The following is a 22,750-nucleotide window of genomic DNA, read 5'->3' on the forward strand; positions in this document are numbered from 1 at the left end:
CAGAAGTGCAGCCCGGGGATGACTTTGGTGTGTATGCGGTGGACAGAAGAACAGAGAAATATAAGTGTCTGGGACTTGATCAGAGAGATAAATAGGGGAAAAGAGAGAGGAAGGAAAAACATTAGAGACCACAGTTCCAAAGAGCCCAAAGACCTTGGTACCTGGGAGAGCTACGTGTTTGTTTACTTATTCATTCATACATAAGCCCATTTCATGAATACTTATTAAACCCCTTTAATGTGCCAGGCATTTTTCTCGAGATTCTGAGGCTCAAGGATATATTAGACATGGTCAACGCCTTTGAGAGCTTACATTTGAAGGGAGGGGAAGGGCTCTACACAAGGCAGAATGTAATGTGCGCCATAGCAGTGTGTACGATGAGAGTGAGAACAGAGAAGCGAGCTACACCTCTGGCTGGACGCAGGCAGGAAAAGGAAAGAATAGGGGAGATCCTTTGAAAGAGATATCACTGGAGGTGGGGAGAAGCAATGTGGAACGGTAGCATGGAACAAGAATGCCTGAGCTGTGGAGGGAACGTCAGATGCATGGAACTGATTAACCAGTCAGTATGTTTATTGTGTTTCAGTGAATCTAGGATCATAAAAATGCTAGTATTATACTTGAGTCCTTTTTCTCCACCCTAAGATAAAGTCACTTTCAGCCTGGACAAAAGTGAAATATATTCAACCTAACAAACATTAACCCTTATTGGGAAAGTCCTTTTGGAGCTTCAATGTTTAGCCCCAGGCGTCCAAGGATCCTTGCCCCTTTAGTGAACCTCAACACCCATCCTCTGGGCCCAGCCTTGCGTCCTGGTCAAGGCAAAGTGCACGTGGATGGAACTGGAGGGTATTATGCTGAGTGAAATAAGTCAATCAGAGAAGGACAATCATCATATGGTTTCACTTATATGTGGAATATAAGAAATAGTGAAAGGGATTATAAGGGAACGGAGGGAACTGAGTGAGAAAAATTAGAGAGGGTGACAAACCATGAGAGACTCCTAACTCTGGGAAACAAAGGGTTGTGGATGGGGAGGTGGGTGAAGGGATGGGGTAACTGGGTGACGGGCACTGAGGAAGGCACTTGATGGGATGAGCACTGGGTGTTAGTACATGTTGGCAAATTGAATTTAAATTTTAAAAATGTAAAAATAAGTAATTAATTAATTTTTTAAAAAGACAAAGTGCAGCAGGACGACTCTGCAGAGCACCAGCTCTGACCTCTTGGGGTGAGTGGAGGATGCATTGGTATCTAAGGGTGAGAACAACCGGCGGAAGCACGCCCATCCATCCGCCCCCTTGGCCTCTTGACTCAGAAAACAAAATACAGCCCACGCATTGTAAAGCTTGCTCAGCCTGGGTGGTTCAGTCTGATTCATTCATTCAGCAAACATAAAATGAACACCTTCCCTGTGTCAGGCATGATGTCAGGTGCTAGAGCAAAGGAGGCAGTGCCCAAGATGAGAAGGTGCCTGAGCTATAACCTGAACTTGCTGGTCTTAATCCCTTTCCCACACTTCACTCTTAAAGACAGTATCCCATCCCACTAGCAGGAAAAGCAGCTCACAGCTGAAACAAAGCCTAGAGGAATCCTAAAGGCCCAGAGAAGGGAACTCAATTCCACCACACCCACCAGTCTTGCCTCTTACAGGACTCTTCGGGTTGGAATCATCAGCAGATTAAGCCACCACCTGTCCATCACCACACCCTTTCTCTCCCACTCTCTCCTACACTGAGCAGCTGGTTACACCCACCTGGTATAAAATAATCAGAGTGAATAAGGCATTCCCATATGATATGGACTTAAGGCCAGTTTTGAAACGTGCACCTGGGCAGGCCATGTGCTGGTTCTGCCCCTTCCACTCCCCTAAAACTGCACTAAGTCCTCCACTGGCCTCTGATGACCCTTGTTTCTGCACCCCCCTCTTTTTTTCCTTGACTGCTCTGCAGCATCTGGTACCCTGACCTCCCCTCCTTCTCAGAGATTCCCTCTCTTAACATCCCACCTCCCAGGTTCTCACTGTCTTTTTCCTTCTCTTGCTCCTTTTATTCCCCTCTTTATTGTGAGAGTACCCCCATAGGGCTGTTCTTAATACCTGCATCTTCTCTGACATCTTTCCTTTCAGGGTCAAATCCTTACCCACACTCCCAACTACCCCCTCTGCTTCCACACCTAGTCTCAGCCTTCCTTTTCCACCTCCTTTCCAGATCCAAATGCCCAATTAAGGAAACTGGTATGTCCATATGGACTGTCCGTCATCTCAAACCCAACATGTTTAAAAGTGAATTCATTGTAATTTCTTCGAAACATGCTCCCCTTCAAAAAATTCTAGTTCCTACTGAAGTGACATCATTCTCCCTGTCAATCACTTAACTTCAGTGGTTCCTTGTTGCCTGAAAAATGGCCAAATTCCTTAGCCTGACAGTTCAAGACAATTTGCATTCAACCTACCGTTCCAACACCATCCTCCCATGTACCATAGTATCAACAAAGTTATATATCATGGCCACTCCTGCGTCAAAACTCTTGCTTCAGAGCACCTGATTCAGACTGACCCAATAACATCCTTCCTCTTTTCTGCTTCTCCAACTCCTAGGTATCCTTCAAGGTGTGGTTTGGTTCAATTCTGCCTCCTTCATGAAGCCTTCCATAACCTCTCCAATTCTATCTGTGATCTCTACCTCCTATAAACTCACAGAACTTCGTTTCATTCATATAGTACCTTGTTTACTTACTGTCATTGTTGTCATGGGTAAAACTTTACCACTAAATTCCTATTTAATTTTTCAATCATATATGCCTTGTCTTCTTCACTATGGTGTAAGCTTCTCAAGTGTAAAGGACATATCTTCCCCTTCACTGCGTTACCTAGATGCCTGCATCATGTTATACTCATAGCAGGCCTTTACTAAATATATCATCAATGAATGAATCATTGAGTCTCCTGCAACTCTTTTTGGTGAAAAAGAGTTTCAGCATTAACTGGTTAGCTGGTTTCCTGTCTGAGGGGTTGCCCTTCCCCTAACATATTCTGGCCCTAACTCTGAGTCTCTGCTCTGTTTTCACCTGTTTCCAGCTGTTTTTCTCTGGGTTAAATGTTCATCTTCCCCTTGATACCAAGAAATGATGCCTTCCTCTCCTGTAGGAGATCAGCTGACTCTGAGGATCTTTACCAGCACAATAACAACCTCACCCTCATTTTATCAATCATCAAAATATAGGGTTCATTCCCTTATGAGGAATATCTTCTGCTTTTTAAAAATATGGTTGGAATAAGATTTGGGGAATCACCTATTAAAAAAAAGACATTCAGACCCCCACACAAAGAATATTATCAGATCTCTTTCCATTGAATATAAAACATAGAAGAATAAACTTCTGCTTCAAAAAAAATGAACTATAGTCTTAAACTGGTTCTATCTCTTCTCTCTATGAAAAGACAAATGTCATCATCAGGCTTATTTCCCTTATAAAGAATTACAGTGAAAGAGACACACACACACTTTTGCCTATGTGCTAAGACACACACTCAACTCTGATCTGATCTCAAGTTCTGCCAGCCAACTGTATAAACATATAAAGTAATCTTCCCATGCTGTTGGGAGCTTTCAGACAGGCCTAATACATTATATTTAAATGGGAAGAACTACAGAATCTTTTGAAGATTTCTAAATATTCCTAATGTGCCATTTAAAAATGGGAGAGGTGGAAATGTAATTCTCAATCAAAATATAAGATTTCCAAAATACTCCTAAGACCTTTAACAAGCCAACTCCTTGGACATATGCACACATAGATGCACTCATAATATAGCTCTTTCCCTTAGATACTTATTCTTGATTTTTTTTTACATAATCCTCCATCACTCCGTCACAGTCTGCAAAAAACTTCTGCCAGATGTGAAGCAGTCAAGCATTATTAATATAATAACCCAAAGCTTCCTATTATACTATTTTTCTTTTGTTAAAATCGTCCCTATTTTCCAGTAGGTCATGGCTTGACATTGTAAATTCCAGGACTATTTAAAAAAAAAAAAAAAGAGGAAAAATGGACATGCATCAAACAAATAATAATTACATAGAAAAGTATAGGCAACTTCAACTTCATTAATAATATTAATTATAATTGGGTATTAAATACTTATTATTTAATAATAAGGCACTGCACTAAGCCCTTTACTTTCCTTATTTCTGAGAATAATCCCGTGGTAAGTACTATTATAATCAACATTCCGCAGATAAGAAAAGCAAAATTGAAAGAAACTAAATAATTTGCCTCAAGGTCGGATAGGTGGTAAATGACATAGCAAAAAGTCAACCATAGGTCTATTCGACTCCAAAATCCATTATCTTAACCACCACAGTGCAGGGCTTCTCATTGATACAATTAATAGAGACTTGGGCTAGTTACTTTATTTCATGCTACAGTTCCAAGATGTAAGAAAATGTCCAGACATTACACAGCAGGTGCCGGGGGCGGGTGGGTCTCAGGATCAGTGTGAGTCAGGAGAGCACGTGAGACAAGACTTGCCCTACAGTCCTGGTTGGGTTTATGACTGCATGTGCAAAAATCCCAGCAGTAATGCCTGCCCTCTGAATCTCAGGAGCCTATTGATAGACCAACTGGGACAACAGATTCCCAAGTGCACCATGTTCCAATATGTGCTGGTGTTATTAGTCCGACCTGCAGTCCCACATTGCAATGTCCCAGAGCAGCATGGGCCATGCCAAGGAGAACCGAATCTCACTTCAAAAACTGTTTAAGCTTTTCAAAACTGCTTAAAATCCAAAGGGTATATTATTGTACACAATTTACTCATGATGAACATGGTTTTACACACCATTTGCTTGTTTTTCAATGAATGGCCAAATCTACCCAAAATGCCCCAGGGCCTAAGTTCCCTGGTGGGTCAGTCTCAGGCAGCAATCTGGGAAAGCTATCAGCCAAACTCTGGAGGGGTCAGTAAGGGAGGGAAGAAAAAGAGGAGAGATGGTGTTCAGCAGCAGAAAAGGAGGGTTTGCTCTGCTGCGGGCCCAAATATTAGCCAGTGTTCTGTGTTCAGCAAACCCAAGGGTGGCACTCTTCCTACCATTCAGGAATATCGATCCTGATTATTAGGTATGGTTTTCATTTTTTCTATGAAAACTGCTGCTGCCAACGCGTGCCACTAAAGGATTCAGCAGATTTAAATCCTCCTGCCTCTCAACTTGTTTTCCTGCCTGCACTCCAGCAGGTAAGACACCCACAGACTCACAGTGCTCCGGGCTGTAGAATTCACAGGAGTCTATAATGTTCGGGTTATTTTTAAACTTTCAGGCCACTTTCCCTCCCCACGAACAGCAGGCCTGCCATTTAGAACAGTGTTTAACCCACACCCCACCTGCTTTGAAACTTTAGCTCTTTGTGTTAAAAGAAAAGAAGCAATCCTTCAAGCGTGCGCTCATGCGCATGCGTGCCCTCATACACACGTGCACCTCAAACCCAGTGACAGCCACCAGCTTGCTGGGGTGAAAGACCCAGCTTCCCTAACGATGCTGAGATTGTGAAGACTGTGTGTGTGAAAATGCTTTGTAAACTTAGATTGTCATACCACCATGGGTGGTATCATTGTTATATTTACAGGGGCAGACACCAGGCATTATAGGTGATGTCAAAAGACAGCTCCCTGTTTGCAAAAGGAAATTAGACCAGAACAATCAAAGCACTCAAGACCCTTCATAGGTCTCCAGACAGGAGCTGGCTAATGGGTGTTAGGCATCAATTTTCCTCAAATTAAATACTTTTATAAAAAAGGTGGGAAACACGGGGAGAAAGGGAAAAGAATTCTGAAAATAATTCAACAGAAAAATAAAAGAGTTTCCAAACAGGAACAACAACTAATGCTTGTGGAGCACACTTGTGTTACACTTGTACAAAGCCCTGTGTACATGTTACCTCATTTGATCTGCACAAGAATCCTATAAGGTAGGTATGTTTAGCTTCAGTCACTTTTCAGCTGAGACAACTGGGATCAGAGAAACGAAATCCCTAAACCAAGATCACACAGCGAGTAAGTGGCACAGCTAGACCTGGAACCTGGTTCTCCCTAAGGCCAGAGGTTGCATCCTACAACTACACCTCCTCAAAAGAGACAAGCTGAAGGACAAAGTATGGCCTGGACCCTGAGACTAGACAGGAATGTCTGCATGGGCTCATGGTGGAAGAGCAGAGAGTCATTCCGCAGTCAGTAAGGATCAAGCCCTGGCCAGAGAGTCCCTTCCACAGCCGCACATGAAAAGATGAAAAATCCCTTTACCTGGAAACCACAGGCTTTGCATGAGCTACAAACCCCCGTGCAGCTGCTTGACCATCCAGGATGGCACAGATAAACTCAATCCTGGACAGTCCTCCAATGTCTTCCCCCTGGTGGCATACTTCTCAGGGGCAAAAGCTATAGCTTCTAAAGTCCTATGGTTGCCACAGTGCTCCAGGAATCTATTATAAAAGAAGTCAAGCAGCTTTGTCTTGCAGCAAACCTTTTAACCAAAACTCCTAACACACATGAAGGATGAGTCACTGGAGAGCCTCCTCCTCTCCCTCTCCCTCCTCACCCTCTGGTTGAGGCATCAAGAAGTGATAAAATGATCAGGTGGCTCAACACTTTTACAGCTAAATGCATCCAAGGGATTTTTAAAACCAGAGTCTGTTTCCCTGGAGGCTATTAGGGTGTGTACACATTCTGCGGCATCCGGACTCAGCAGGACTTGGCTTCTCTTCCTCCCTGCTTCCCCCTCAGGAGCATTTCCAATCTATTTTCTATCCCCACCTCCCTAACTGCCCCTTCATCTTCTTCTTCACCTTTTCTTCTTCCACCTCCTAAATGTAGGCAATCCTCAGAACCTGTTTCTACCTTTTCTCTAAGTACACAAACTCTCTCTGGGTGACCTTGTCCATCTGGATGGCTGCAGCTAAAGCTAATATCTGAGAGGTGCCCAAGTCTTTCTCTTTCGGCCTATTCTTTTTAAAGCCAGGTACCACATTCACCACTGCTCAAATGCGCTCCCCCACCTGGACAACCTGAATCAATTAGCTGGTTTAAAAACACATGCTCCTTCCCTCCAAACTAGCACCTTCACAGGTCTCTCATTCTCTTTGCAGCATCACAGACTCCCTATTACTCAGGAACAAAACTTTGGATGCATCTTTGATTCTTCCTCCTGCCCTCTTCCCACAGCCACCATCCCTCACGCCCTGTCAATTTTATTTTCTTTATTCCACTTTCATAATCTTCCTTTCTTTTCCATTTGCAAGTTCAGGACTTTATGCCTCTTCCTCCTCAGAAGAGAAGGGTGTCCTGAGCCTTCTTTCTTTTCCAGGTCCTACCTAGTTCAACAGTTGGCTGCATAGCCCAACTCTGAACGTGGTCTAACCCTTCAGTGTAATAAAATTTGGGAGCATGTTCATTGTTGTATTGCCTGGTGAAAGGTCATTAAATAAATGTATTTATTGAATAAAGACTTTCCTAATGCCTATCAAAGATCACTATAATAATCAGGAGATCTTATAATCATCTAATCTTAGGGTTAAAAGCAAACTTAAATGTCATCCAATCTAAGTCTTTATTTTAAGGACCAGGAGTGAACAAAATGTTCCACCCTATGTTCCCAGTGATATCTCAGCACTTTGCAGTACACACTGCCTGCTTCAACGAACACTGCAGGACTGCTCACCATTCTGTGAATGTACCTTGAAGTAATCCTTCTGCATTTCATTTCTCCTTCTGTCTCCCTCCCTTCCCCCTCCCATATCCACCTGTCATAAAACTAGGTAGACTTCAGTTGCCTGGGTGGCTCAGTCAGTTAAGCCTCCAACTCTTGATTTTGGCTCGGGTCATGATCTTAAGGTTGAGAGATTGAGCCCCGCTTCAGGCTCCACGATGGGTGTCCAGCTTGCTTAAGATTATTCTCTCTCCCTCTCCCTCTTTGCCCCTCCCCCTCACTCAGCTCATGTGCTCTCTCTCTCTCCAAAAAAAAAAAAAAAAAAAAAGAGGGAAGTAAAGAAAAAACACTTAGATAGAATTAAGAGCCCAGTTCATACAGTATCTCTTTTATAAAGCATTTTGTGATCATACAACAAACATGAACTCTCTCTTAAAGAACCTCTGGTGCTTTATGCCCCCACTACCTCAGCTACTTTGGGGTATGGATCTCTTCTCCTCCACCTCAGTGTGAGGAGCTTGACTTATATATATATATATCCTTATGCTCTCCACAGCAACCAAGGTCTGTGCACTATGGGTACTGAATACATGTTTACAGAATGAATGAATGAATGAATGAATGGTAACTATATGCAAAGCCGAATAGATACAAACAGGATATGGATGCACCGGATTGGGAAATTTATGCGGGGAAAAGCTAGAAGTGATAAACCTGTTCTAAAGACAACCAGTTCAGCTTAAAGAAGATGGTTCTCAACCCTTTCCTCACAAGTATAAGTGCAATTTGCAAACATAACATGATAAGATGAATGACCCAGGGCATGGAGGCAAATGTAGTGGTCACTGTGAACTTGCAAAGCTCACAGCATTTGGAGTACAAGATTTTGTTCTTTGGTAGAAACAGGTGGGATTGTTTTTAACTCATTTCATTTGATTCATGTTTCTGTGGATGTGATGTGAGCAGAAGTGTTCTGTGTTAGATAGGTAATTTGGATATTGAGCCTACCTAATTCAGCTACACACATATCAACCTCCTCTTCTAACCCCTGCATTTTATAGATAAGAAAAGACATGTGGATCAGGGTTTCTCAATCTCTGGACTATTGAAGTTTCTGAATCAAATAATTCTTTCCAATGGTGGGCTGTCCTATGCACTGAAGGATGTCTAGCAGCATTCCTGGCCTCTTACCACTAGATGCCAGATGCACCCCCTACTTGTGACAATCAAAAATGTTTCCATATTGCCAAATGTCCTTTAAGGGAACAAAAAATGCCCCTGGTCGAGACCACTGGTGCAGAATAACTAACTGAGTTGCTCAAGATCATACAATTCATCAGTAATCTCACGAAGAATGTAGGAACTCCCAGGGGACTGCTCTGGCCAGACCATGCACTACCTTCCCTTCTCTCTCTTTTTTTTTTTTAATTTAAATTCAATTTGCCAACATATAACGTAACACCCAGGCTCATCACTACCTTCTCTTCTATGCCTTCTATCTGGTAAGACACAGCCTTTGGGAGCTGGAGTGGACTTGGAATGGCACCCCTGGTTTTCTAAGGCCTCATAGCCCTACATGGGGTTCCACAGCTCAGTATAAAAGAGACATATTCTTAGCAGAGGCTGAAGGAAAAACTCGGGCCAAAAATACAAGAGTGATCACAACCCAACATCATCTGCTTAAGGCCCAGCCACGGGACCTCAGACAAGCAGCTTTTTTCCTGATTCTTTGGATACTAAAAAATGTGGTCACAAGGCCTCACTGAGAATAGGTTCTCCCCCTCAAATCAGCTTTGTCTTCAGGTAAAACTCCTACACTCATGTTTTCAACTCAATTCTTTACACCCTTTACCCCCTGCTTCTCCTTTAGTTTACTTCTTCTATATTGTAAAAACCTTCTTTTACCAAAATCCTCTGTGGTCCCCACTTTGCTTCTAGAATTTGTCCTCACTAGAACTTGAGGACCATCTTCTGTTTCCATATTCTGATCTTAAATTTCCTAAAAAGACCCAATCATTTCAGGCAAGCTATTTTTAGGAGCTGTTGGAAGGACTAATCAATCATCACTTTTTTAAGTGAATTGCTTAGCTAAGTACTTGTGCACCATCTAAGGTGGCATAAAATTACAGTCCATTAACGCACTGCTCTTTTTCCACAACCTCCTTCCTCAAACCTTCCCTCATGCTCAGTCCAGCACTCTGACTAACCTCTCCATTAGGAACATCATACTTAGGAGTCCTAGAGGATTCTGTGCATCCCCCAGGAAATATCTTAGCTTTTCCTATTTTAGAGTATTCTCTTTGAAAAAGACATTCAAGGATCTAATACTAGCAAGAAGGCAGAATAAGAGAAACCTCCTGCTACAAATTTCTAGAAAACTAGATAAATTATAGGACTGCATTTTCTTTTTTTTCTTTTTTTCCATTTGTTTTTATTGAAGTTTGATTTGCCAGCATATAGTATAACATTCAGTGCTCATTTCATCAAGTGCCCTCCTCAAGGATTGCATTTTCAAATAGATTTTAAAATATACATTGCTAGACTTGCAAAATATGAAACTCCCAGGAAGAAATTTTTAAAAAAACATAAAAGTAAGTATGTGGACTAACACTGCAGCTATCCCATAGACAACGATTAGTTCTGGCAAGCTAGAGGAATTAATGGATGGGTTTTAATGCCCATTCAAAAGCAAGAGATAAAATCTTAGGAGTGTTTGTGAACAGAAGTGAAAATTAAAACTCTGCATTAAGCTGGAACACTTGAAAGACTATACTCTGAGTTAAACAATGAACTGCAGAAAAATGAACTCTGCAGCAAAAGAAGATAATGAGGAAACTTATATCTGAGTGAATGAAAAGCAAAACCCTGAGAAATCAAAACCCAAGATTGTATGTTCTATGGATTTACAAGCTGAATTCACATTATGTGTTCAGGAGGGTTTAGAAACCCTCAAGCCCAAAAATAATGTGAAAACTAGTCCCTATAACTTCCCAGGGTGAAGTAAGAGAACAAACAGAAACATTCTATGAGGCTACTCTCACAACACTGACTATATTTTCCCATAGGAAAAATAAGCATCACTAGACATGAGTTTGCAATCAAAACTTTTTCATCATGTGAGGGAACAATTCACTGTAAAGAAAAGTTAGTTGATAAAATAAACAAGAGAATTAGAGCAGTAAGCTTGAAATAATAGAAAATGTACATTAAGGAAATAGGATACAATGAAAAATATTAAGTAGCAAATACAATTTCTTGTAACAAAAAATGTATTCATTGAAATTAGAGGCAACAGGTAAGTTAACTCTTATGTTAGACACAACTCTTATGTTAGCTACAACTAGTGAACAGGTAGACACATATGAGGAATGTCCCCAGTATAAGCCAGAGAGATAAAGAGATGGAAAATACAAAGTTAAGAAACAGGGAGAACGGACTGAAAAATCCAAAGTATATCTCATGGAATTCTAGAAACAGAAAGGAAAGAAAGTAGAGAGAGAATATTTTAAGAGCTAAAGGATAAATTTCCCAGGGTTAATGAAAGATATAAATCCTTCAATGAGTTCTAAGCAGGATGAAGAAAAATAAATGCAACCTATATGCGTCCCAGTGAAATATCAAAAAATCTAAATTTATGAAGAGAAATTCCTAAAAGCATTCTGAGAAAAAAAGATTATCTATAAGGAATCAAATCGATGATTTGATTACCAGCTATAACAATAGAGACCAGAAGATAATGGAATAATATCTTCCAGGATTAAAAATACCTAAATTACTTCTCAAACCTAAGGTTAAAATAAAGTCTCCTCAGAAAAATAAAGAAAAGTTTACTACTCAGCCTTAGGTGAAATAAGTACTCTACAGTATTCATCAAGCAGGAAATTTAGATGGATGAAAAGAATGGCTTGCAAGAAAATGGCATGATGAGCAAAAGATACTGGTAAATATGAGGACAAATCTACAATAAAGATAAATGATTAGATAGATGATTAGATACGTAGGTAGATAGATTGTTTAACTTTGAATACACACACACAAGATGGAGCTTATAGCACTAGACAACAGGCCGCGTAAGATGGAAAGGGTGATCAGAGGTAAGGTACCACGCAGGAAGAGGACAGACTTGCAGATAAGCAAGTAAAGGAAGGTATGTGACTAGGATACTTACTAAAACTGTTTCTATTCAACTGCAAGTGAAGTACTAGTCAATGTAATCAACAAAGTAAAAAAGAAAAAAAAAGGCATATAGACTATACAGAAAAAAAAACAAAGCTGTCATTAATTCACTGTTAATGCTGTCTACATACCAAATGTAAGGGAGTCAATACAAAAAGAAAATCTAGGTAATAAAAGAGTTCTACAAGGATACTGGATATGAAATCAATATACAAACATACAGGTTCTCATACAACTACAGCAAAGAATCAGAAAATACAATAATAAAAAGATACCATGCAATAGATTCAAAACTATTTGTGTGTGAAAACAAAATTTAATAAAAGATATGCAATAAAACATGTAGGGAAAAAAATTAAACTCTCTTGAGGGATTTTAAGGAAGATCTAAGCATAGGAAGAAATATGTCATGTTGGGGGATGGAAAAATAAAAGAGCTTTAAAGATAGCAATCCTCCCCCAAATAAATCCATAAGTTCAGTTATAATCAAAATCCCATTTTTAAAATGCAATGTGACAAACTGATCCTAAAAGTTATACGAATGAATAAAGGGCCAATATCCAAGATAATTTGGCAGAGGTGTGGAGAGAATTTATTCTAATGCATCAAAACTATACAGCTATAAAAACTAAATTAGCGAAACATGGCTTAAAGGGAATATACAATTAGACCAGTGGAATAAAATAAAGTGCCCAGAAACAGTAGAAAGCTATTGACTAGTCACAAAAGGGTGTTGGGACAAAAGACTAATCATAGGGAGGATAAAAGAATAAATTAGGGCCTACCTCATACTATATACAAAAATTAATTATGGGTAGAATGAAAGAGACAAATATGATAAGCAAAATGGAAAAAAAATAAGTTTAATAAAAATAACATCTTCTTTATCTCAGTATGTGGAAATTTTTTTAAACAAGACAAAATCAGCTAAAATCATAAAAAAGCAGATAAATTTTACCACACTAAAATTAATAACTCTGTATGACAAAAAGCACCATAAATAAAGTGAAAGAGACAAGCCACTTGAGGGAGAAGATATTTATAACCCATAAATCATATCTAGAATGCTTATAAGAACCCTAATAAATCAAACAAAAAAACACAAACTACCTAGTAGAAATACAGGAAAAAGACAGGAAACTACAACTCACATAAGAAGAAATCCAAATGGCCAATAAACATATTGTTTATAATATGTTTATTAACATATGTAACACATTCAATTTCATTTGTAATCAGGGAAAATGCAATAATTGGATTTCATTTCACACTTATCAGATTGTCAAACTTTAATAATTTTGATCATCTGAAGTGTTGTGGAAGACATATAGAAATGAGGACTCTGCATATGGCAGGAGTATAGATGGCAGTCACTTTGGAAAGCAATGCAGTGATACCTAAAAAAGTTGGAAATATGCATTCCAAAACTCAACAATTCCACTTTTTAGGCATCTATCCCAGAGAAAATCTCACTTCCTTGCCCACGGAGACATGGGCAAGGATGATCATTTTAACATTACTTACAACAGGCAGAAGAATTGGAGTCGCCTGGCTCCCTTCGGAAGGGGAGTAAATGAACAACCTGCAATGTATTCATACAATGTAGGCCTATGCAGAAAGTGAAATAATGAAGTAAGCGTGCATGCAATAAGACTGGTTAATCTTAAAAATTAATGTTCACTTTGCTGCAAAAGGACACATTTCATGTATTATTTATATAAAATTTTAAAATGAAAAAATCACATACATACTTTATTAATGCATATACATGTAGTAAAATTACCAAAATGCAGATGATAATGAAATTTTAATTTCAGAGGAGTAGTGACTTCTGGAAAGAAGGATAAGGGATGAGGGTGCATAAATGCATCTGTAATATTTTATTCCTTTAAGAAAAAATGAGTGGGAAATATCAGAAAGGGAGACAGAACATGAGAGACTCCTAACTCAGGGAAACGAACAAGGGGGTGGTAGAAAGGGATGTAGGCGGGGGGTGGGGATGACTGGATGTCGGGCACTGAGGGGGGCACTTGATGGGATGAGCACTGGGTGTTATTCTATATGTTGGCAAATTGAACACCAATAAAAAATAAATTAAAAAATATTTTCTCCCTTTAAAAATGGGACTAGATGAAGCAAATATGACAAATATTATGATTTATTTAATCTTAATGGTGCCGTATGGGTGTTTCTTGTTTTTTATACTAAATGTTTGAAATGTATCATAATTCAAATAAATATTTAAGAGAGATTCAGGAGATATTATTACTAATTAAACCACACAGAGTTGGCAAAGATGGGGGCAATCTCATCCATCACTGGCAAGGGATATAATTAGGACAAACTCTCCTGAGGGAGACTGGGCAATGGTTCTAAAGAGTCATACATATATGCATAACCTTCACCCCAATAATTCTAATTCTAAAAATTTGTCTTTATGAGATCACTGAATTTGCACAAAGATGCATTTATAAAATTGCCCACTGGATTATTAATTTGAATATTAAAAGCTACAATCCAAATAAACAATAATAAGGTATTGGTTGGCATATTATATATGTAGTCATATAATGGAGTATTTTGCAATTTTTAAAAATCATATGCTAAAATAAATCATATGGTAATATAATCTTTATTTAATGACAGGACACTATTCACAGTATACTATTAATTTGTAAAGCAGGTTACAAAAGCAACATGTGCAGACCATAATCCCCATTTAATATAATAAAACTATATGTAGGTATGTAGATGTAATTGTACACATGCATGCATGCGAGGGGATGAGAAATCCTATAAATAGTTATCCAATGTTAGTGATTAATTTTATATGATGGGAGTATAGATAACTTAGATTTTCTTCTGTGTGCTTTTTCATATTTAATAAAATAAACATAAAATGCTTTTATAATTAAAAAAACACACTTTTCTATCTAAGATGGGTCCAAGGTTCATAAGAGTTGTTCACATCAGTGACTGTTAACAACTGATCATTTATTCTGTAAGAACTGGCGTTATTCGAATTAGGAGTGGGGGAAGGGGAGGTGGACGGGGGTGGGGGCGACTGGGTGATGGGCACTGAGGGGGGCACTTGATGGGATGAGCACTGGGTGTTATTCTATATGTTGGCAAATTGAACACCAATAAAAAATAAATTTACAAAAAAAAAAAGAACTGGCATTATTTTTAGTAGAGCAAGTGAAGAAGACAGCATCGAGGGGGAAATGCCTTAGCATTTGATTGCAAGGGAACAACTGCCTGAAGTATTAGAATCTTCCATCCATAAAATGGATTGAACAACATTGTCTCAAACTATCTCACAGGGGCACCATCAAAGTAATTCATAGATAGATACTGCGTTGAGCCTCTTGAAAGAAGGGGCTAGATTTCAGCCTCCTAAATGTCTCCAGAAGAACACTTGGTAAGGATCTATTACCACCACCACCACCCCTCTTTTAATGGCACAAACTCCAGAATCTCCAGGGTCAACCCTGGAAAGGGGTCTGCCAAATGAGGACAAAGGCTGAACCAACCTCAATTCAACCCCACTGAATTTAACCTTCCATGGGGTTTATTTGTAATGGATGTAGGGCGTAGTCAGGGGATAGAAAGAGCATGTATCAAGCACTTTATACATCTAAATCATTTAATTCTCACAGCTCCAAGCAGTTGGTATTATCAATCTTCACACTGTAGATAAGAAACTTAGACCAAGGCCATATAACTAGGAACTTCTTTTTTTTAATTTTTTTAAATTTTTATTTATTTATGATAGTCACAGAGAGAGAAAGAGAGAGAGGCAGAGGGAGAAGCAGGCTCCATGCACCGGGAGCCCGATGTGGGATTCGATCCCGGGTCTTCAGGATCGCGCCCTGGGCCAAAGGCAGGCGCCAAACCGCTGCGCCACCCAGGGATCCCTAACTAGGAACTTCTCAGTCTGAAATTGAAACTCAGAATTATCCGAATCTGAGATTTAGTCTGGATTAAGCTAAATTACTTTTCATTAATGGAAGCAGTATTTCCTTAAATTTTTAGCCATGCAGCTTTTTCTGCAAAAGAAATACTACCAGTAACTGTAAATTAATTAAGGAGATAACTGTAGAAGGCTACTCTGATTCAGCTGAGAGTGGAAAACCCAAACTCCTTTCCACTGAGCAAGCAACAGTTTGGATAATGCTGATCTGAGGTTATTGTAAAGGTCTTCAGTTCACCCTGGCAGTGTCCAAGGGGAAGCTTCTCTATTGCAACATAGATGAAGGTCCAGGGCACGTTGTAATTTGTCATCTTGCTGAACTAGGTATTTGAATTCCAAGCATAAAGGCAGCTGTGCAGAGGTGAGCCCATTACTGAGAACAACTGGGCCCACTACCCAGCATCCGTGTCAGTGCCGCCTTGATTTATGATTGCCGTGGTCAGACGCACATGCTCATGACCTGCTCCTCCTCGTTTGGGCTGTCATTCATCTCTCTCACCTGAACCATGGTAATAGCCTCCCCACCACTCAGCCTGTTTCCACTCCTGCCTCCCTTCAAACTATTCTCCCAAAGTCATCTTTTTAAAAAGTCAGATCAACAATCCCCTGTTTAATACTCTCTAACCACCTCCCCTAATTCTCAGAAAGAAATGCAAATGCCCTACCATGTCCTACAAAACCTACCTCTCCTAATGCCTACCTATTTGCGCTCAACTTCCCAGGAAGCAGAGCCTGAGGCAGGGATTTAGATTCCTTTATTGTGGCGTGCAATCACGGGAAAGCAGGAGTGAGGGGAAAGGGAAGTACAGCAGGGGAAAAGGGAGAGCCAATACGAGTATGTATGACCACGCCGGCCACCCTAAAAACCCAAGTAACTGCATCTTTGGATAGTCCATCAGAGGAAACCGAAGAAATTTATCTGCTGAATAGGTGTATTGGTCAAAGTTCATCACTCAGGGAGTTAATTTCCTTCTCCAACCTGCAGTTGCCCCAAGAGTCCTGAATATCTCATGGGCCAGTGTCAACAGAGAAGCTCCAGGGTAAAAGGTGGGAGATGCAAAGCATGAAGTGAGGAGCTGTCAGGATTTACATGCATGGAACCGGTGAGTCACTGCAGTGGTGGCTGGGCTCAAACAAATGGCCAGAAGTCTCAGAGACAGATGAGGCCAAGAAGCTCTGAAATAGCCCATGTATGATCCAATGACTTTCTGATCTGACCAAATCTTCTACCTCCCTCTAACTCAGTTATTCCACTCATACTGATGTTGCTATTTCTCAAACACATAAGCTTGCTTCTGCCTTCAGGCATCTAAGCTAGTTATTTCCAGCACTGGAATGTTCTTCCCACATCTTCAGCTTGTGGCTAATTCCCAGGGCCCTGATCTCAAGTTAATATGCTACCTTGTCAGAGGCCTTCCTAAATCACCCACCCAGACACCCTCTATGACCTCACCCTTAAAAAGTGTTAATCTTCCACTTTTTATTATCTGGCATTTTCTTGTTTATTCATTGTTGATCTGTCCCAAAAGAACGTAAACTACATGAGAGCAGAGACTGTCAGGATTGTTCACTGATGTATCCCCATAGTTGAATCAGTACAAAGTTGTAGTGGGTACTCAATTATTTCTTGAATATTTGTTGGATAATTGGATGGATGGAAAAATGGATGGATGGATGGGTATAGATGGATAAATGGCTGGCTGGCTGTGTAAATAAATTATTTAAGATGTATCTCGTCTTGTGAAAACCAGCCATGACGTTGATAGAAAGTCTGGATGAAAGCTAAAAAGACTAACATGTGGTGATGCAAGGCCCAGAAGTCACAAGACCCTCAGAAGTGAAGTCAAGAATCCATAAGAAAATGTCTATATTCACAGGTTGGAAAGTCCCAGGTGGGCTGTTTAGCTCAGATGTCAAGGGCCCACTGCACATCAGATTATGCGTTTCTTAGAAATGGCTTTTCATAGGCTAAATCCTGGCTCGCTCTCTCTGCTGTCTCCTTTTCTCCTCTGAGCCATGGATGGGACAAGTCAGTTCTGGCTATTTCTGAAATGGACAGAATAACAACAAATGTTACTATTGTTCCTTCCCCTGCTTTTGCCTTTTGGTAGTCACAAATTGTCGGAACTTTAGGGAGCTGGAGGCGAGGGCAGAGAGACAAGGAGGGGTCTCATAGCACACAGAGTTCCAGAAGCACCAGCCCCAGATCACCTGTGTCTTCTGCTTCCATGCTTTGCCAGTAGGATACCCCCTGTTAGCTGGAGACCCCTAGTCAGCTACCATGGCAACAAGAGGACAAATTGAGGCAAGAGAGAATTATGACACATAGCTTAAAAGAGAAGTTTAAAGAACAGAAACAGGCTTTCTGGTAAATGGCTGAAAAGGCAGGAAAAGGCAGCAAGAGGAGTGAGTGGGGGAGGGCATCTGGCCCCTTGTGGGGAGCCAGCTCACAGACACAGATGGACTCACACCACGTCCAGAACCTACGTGGGGTGTCATCCCTACCCACTCCCAACTTTGAGATTCCTTTTTCATCCCTACCCCCATCTTCCTTGCATGTTCTTTCCCCCAGCATTCCCTGGAAAACCTCCTTTCCCATTGCAGGAACATATCAAGTCTTAGAGTATCACCAGTTATTCATTTTTCCGTCATCCACAAACCATGTTGTGCTGAGTTCTCCTATTCATGGCCTCAGACATTTGTTCCACTTACTATATATGCTTGATTCCTGATAGGCGAGCAGTTGAATACTCAGCCTGAGTCAGCACCAGGCAGTAGGCTTGGAGGGAACTTGCCCTTTGTGCATATTCCCAGGGGGTAGAGAACAGTGACATGCCCAGTCATGTGAAGCCTGCTAGCCCCCTCCCAGAGGTTATCTGTGCTGCTAGCACCATGTGAGACCAGTCATGGTAATACCTGTGACTCTGTCATCCAGTCCCAAATTCTGGAGTCATTCACCTCGTAAGGAATAGTGTCCCTTGGCTGGCAGCTACTCCCCCTCCCAGGTTGCCCAGTAGCTGGCTCAATCTCCAGGCCTCTCCCACAAGCCCTTTGCTCACCAAATTCAGCTTCCTTCCTTGCCTTTTAGTAGGCAAGCTAACTCAAGACCCCCTGACTCTTCCCTGCAATCTCTGAATTCTCAATCAGGCAGTCTTGAAGATTACAATTTTTCCCATTTTCAAACCTCGAGGGAAAGACAGGTGGAGGAGGAAGGGAGAAAAAAGTCTCCACCTCCAGCTGTCACATCCCACGGCCCCACAGCTAATGCTGCAGGTAAATATTAGCTCCCGTTGGAGTTGAAGAATACCAGAGAAAGTGTGAGAGAAAGGGAAAGGGGAGAGGGTGAATATGAATTTCTGCTGCTTAGCACCTTCCTGGCAGCGTGGGAAGCTGGTTGAATAAGCAAAACATAGGCTCTCAACTCCAGGCACATAAATAAGCTCAAACAGATCCACTGCTTTTAGCAGCCCGTGAGGGAGGCCTGAAGGATGGCCCCTTTGGCTCCTACCCTCGCTGGGCCCTCCAGCCATTCACTTCCTAGAAACAAGGACTTCTCTACCTTGAGAAGGAGTAGGAGGCAGGGAAAGGTGTGAAGACACCAAGCAAAGGAGGTAGAGGTTTGTGCCAAGAGAATACCTCAGATCACACCCAGGCTCGTAAAACAAGCATGCGTCTCGCTCACCCTCTGGCTGCTCATCTTTAGTGAAACATGCCTTCTAGTCCAGAAAGTATGGGCCCTTGCCAAGATTCAAGTTTATGGTCTAAGTTAGTGGTTTCCCTCATCCTGTCCCCCCTAGGCTCCCCAGCCTTCTGCCCATCTGCCCAGTCCCTCCGGCATGCACTTCTGGCCTTCGTGTGAGGTTACGCTTTTTCAGCCTCCTCCCTGGGTTCACTTGGACCTGAAGAAGCACTGCATTCCCTCTATAAAAGTTCTTGATCATGAATACTTCTTGGCTCCAAATGGACCTGGTCTTTCTCCTCCAGCCTCCATTTATTTCCCTTCCCATCCTTCAGCTCAACAACTCTGAAACCAAATACTTTCCCTCCTCTGAATAGGCTCTTCCCAGGGCAGTCAATGGTGACCATTCCAGCCTCAGATGCCCAGGTCACCAGTTCCTCCCTTTCTGCCTAGACACATGTCCTGTTGAGCCTTCTTCTATTCTCTCCAGTCACACCTGCAATGCATCCTGCACGCTACTGCTCACTGCACCTTCCTCAGGAGCTGGGACTAACTCATCAAGGGTACTGTCCTCAAGGGCATGGCCTAGGCTGTACATCTCATCTCAGGACATGGCCAGAATGAGCAAGGTCAGTTTAACCCAATAATGAGGATGGAAGTGAGAGGTCAGATCTGAAAACGAGATACGACTCACTGCATGTGAGTGTCCAAGCATGGTCAAAAGTTGGCATTGTGAGAGAGGAGGCCAGAACTGGAATACAAGGTGGACTGGGTCACTGACTCATGTATTGGGGCCAGTGGTTCAAGACACTGACTTTGGTTATTTCCAGGAAGTCAGAGATCTGTTTTTACTGTGATAACAGCAGGGTGATTTTTTTTTTTTTATGGGCACAGCAGGTAAATGAATAAGGCTTCCATACTTTTCTCTCTATGACCCTAAATAAACCCTCCAATTTTATCCCCAAAGCTCTTTTCACATTATTCAGTAAGGGGAAGGCTCCCCATACCTCTCTGCTATAGCAAAGCCTTCCATCCTTGCTACTTATTATCAGTGTCTGTCCTTGTCCTAAACACTCTACTACTCCATATTTGCTCCTCCCCTTGACTCCAGACATTTGTGCACACCAGTGGTTCCTTTGCTTTTGGCTTTCAAGGATGAGCACAATTTCAAAGGGAACCAATATAATGTGGCCAACTTTTTATTTTCTAAGTATGGGTTTTCAAAAATAGCCACCACTATTTATACCCCATCATTTTAAAAAAGAAAGGGCACTCTAGCACTAAAACATTGGAGGGATATAATCTCAGAAAATCCTATAAAACAAATAAATTTAGCCCTATGAGATAATCACTACTTGCCCTATTTTCCTCTCATTTCACAGCAAACTGATGAAAATGTCATCAACAAGCACCAACCCATAAATTAGCATTCGGGAACCACAGATCTAGATTTCTCATTTGACACTTAATCATATAGTGCCTTGCATGTTTTGTTCACTTTTTTTCCCCTCTCATACTGTTTACCCAACTTTTCAACTACACATGTCTTCCCTACACACTAGATAGTAAGAACCTTCAGGTCAAGGTCTGTCTTATGTTTCTTTGTATCTCTCATAGTACTCATTATACATGGAATAAATACCAAGTAACTGAATGCCAGATCAAAGTGAGGAAATACTTAAGGAACCAAAGGTAAGGAGGGAACTAAGCAATGAAAAAAGTTGGGGAGGAGAGCACATTTCCACCACCATCTAATACTACATTTATTCTTTGAATCCTTGAATGATGCTGATGAAAACAGATATGTCTTAATAAATTGTACCAATTTGGGTGGTCCAGCCCAAGGGATCATTCATTCATGATGCGTGAACTAATCCTCCCAAACCCCTGAGCTGTCACCAGTTTTAGGAGCAACTATGTAGAGGAGGTACATTATGACGAAAGTCAAGACAGGAGTACCTTCTTGCTTTGCCTTCAGGGTGTCATTTTATCTCCTCTAGCTTTAGCTTCCTGTCCTGTTAAATGCCCTTATTTTACATTTTTACTGGAAGATCCTTTACAATTCAGAATTCTGCGACTTTTTTTTTCACTCCCATTTTATTAGTATATAAACAGGAACAGCCCATAGAGAGGGTTAACAGGTTTATCTCAGTTCTTGCAGAGGCTCTGGAGAGGAACCTGATCTCTAGACCCTCAACCCACCACACAGCGTGGCCATCCTGACCAGTTGTAAGACTAAAGGCTAACATCTGTGCTAGGTCACCACAGCCTTGTGTGCCTTATTCCCTTGACGAAGCTACTGGATCCATAGTCAAAGTAATGAGGTACTTTTTCGCATCTAAAAGGCACTCAATAAGTATTTATTTATATGCCAAGTACTTTTCCCTGCACCATCTCTCAACCTCTCAACTGAACCCAGCAAGGTAGTTATTAGTTCCCTTTTGCACCATAAGAAAACTGAGGCAAGAGTAGTTAAGCAGCCAACAGAGTGGAAAAGGATAGCAGGAACTTGAATCCAGGTATCTGATGCCAGAGCCTGCTGGGTGAGCTGCCCCAGAGTGTGGTTCCTCCAGAGCTTCAGTCTGTTAGGGACTACAAAATCAAGAACTACTGATGGTAATGTGGATCTTCAAAAACACACAATTGAAATCTCTTGAATTTACCCCAGCGTGAGAATTTTACTTGAGACCAGATATACCCACCAGCATTTGCAACTGATTTACCAGTGTCAGTTCTCCTCTGCAGGTCCTTTCCTTCTCTCTGTCTCCAGGGGCTCTCTGCCATCAACCCCCACACTTCTGGAGCCTGTCACCTGTCAAATCACCAACATTCTAAAACTGGGAACCTAGAGATAGTCTGTTTACTTCCATTTTCATTTCACAGCAAACTGATGAAAATGTCCCCTCAGCAATCATCCTATTCAACTCTCCCTGATTCTCCTTGTATTATTTAAGTACATGCTGGGACCCTAAACTCCTTGGAGGGCAGAAACCATTCCTTAAAATCTCTGTATCCTCTACAGAGACTAGTCTCTGCAGTCTTAACAACCTTATTTTACATTCTAGACTCTGTACATTCTATAGAGACTAGAACTAAGTTTTGCACCTACTCAATAAGAATTTGAGAAAAAGAAAAAGGCTTAAGCCTATTTTTCACAAATTGTGTGTTAGAAAGTTGCACTAAATTCTAGGCAGTTCTCAGAAATGGAAACCAAAGAAATAC

At 41.1% G+C, this 22,750-nt stretch overlaps 1 protein-coding gene across 7 annotated transcripts in view; it reads right to left on the reverse strand.

The window, feature by feature from the left end:
* Positions 1–22,750, reverse strand: part of CACNA1E (calcium voltage-gated channel subunit alpha1 E) — a 493,362-nt gene that overhangs the window by 317,303 nt on the left and 153,309 nt on the right. The gene's annotated exons all lie outside the window — the stretch shown is intronic.

The sequence above is a fragment of the Vulpes vulpes genome, chromosome 13, assembly GCF_048418805.1.
Source record: "Vulpes vulpes isolate BD-2025 chromosome 13, VulVul3, whole genome shotgun sequence".
NCBI lineage: Eukaryota > Metazoa > Chordata > Mammalia > Carnivora > Canidae > Vulpes > Vulpes vulpes.